The sequence below is a fragment of the Sander vitreus genome, chromosome 15 (genome assembly GCF_031162955.1).
Source record: "Sander vitreus isolate 19-12246 chromosome 15, sanVit1, whole genome shotgun sequence".
Classification (NCBI taxonomy): domain Eukaryota; kingdom Metazoa; phylum Chordata; class Actinopteri; order Perciformes; family Percidae; genus Sander; species Sander vitreus.
In genome coordinates, this window is record NC_135869.1 from 12,224,942 (window position 1) to 12,225,887 (window position 946).

Below are 946 nucleotides of genomic sequence, written 5' to 3' on the forward strand. Positions count from 1 at the left end.
TGACTTACTACTTATTATCCGACATAACATAGTAGCCTACATGTTGTGACCATAGACTGTATAATGTTGTGACTGGCAAACTAATTTACACAGACGTAAAAAACACTCATGTTTTAGAGAAGTGTTGATTTAATTCTCATAACGTTGCATCAACACTTTCTCTCAGAACAGTTTCAACAAAACATAACCTTTATGAATGTATGATTAATTGCAGGACCGTTGTAGCCTATTATACTGCATTAGTTTGAGCTAGGTGTACCCATAGACTTAAAGAGGGTGTACCTAATAAATTGGCAACTGAATGTTAATAAAATGCATCACTCATAGCTGTGCCAGAAGGACCATAATCTCAATCAAACCAGACATTTTGCGCCAATTTATCTTCACAGAAAATGTTCCCCCAAATGAATACATTACCACTAGAGAAGAAATGGAAAGTTTGCAGAGAACACTCTTCATCTTGTGTTGGGAGGCTTATGGGGATGTGTCTGAAGCAAGGCTCAATAAGCTGGCAATTGCCCCGGACTCCCAAGAGGCCCAAAAGCCCAGGTTTACGGTCAGTTTGATTAATTGCAAATTTGTCAGAGAATTTGCACCACTAAATAAATACATTATCAACTAGGTGGGTACTGCATTATGACCGTATCTTGTAGTGCAGTTTATACTGTGTTCACGTGGCGCTTATTCCTTAATAAGCGCCACCACCAAACACCAATTATTTTCCCAGAGGCAATTCAAACATGTCTGAAGGACTAACATTTGTCCCACTATGCTGCTGCACAACATAAGATGTAGTACAAACAGTCTGAGAAAAAAAATGACATTTTATTGAATCTGCAGAATCATAAGTACAATTTGAAGTGCTGTAACAAGGTAAGAGATGATATCAGGTCCTTAATTCTGAGTATGTATTCAGAATGAGTTTTGAATACAAGACTACTGTATG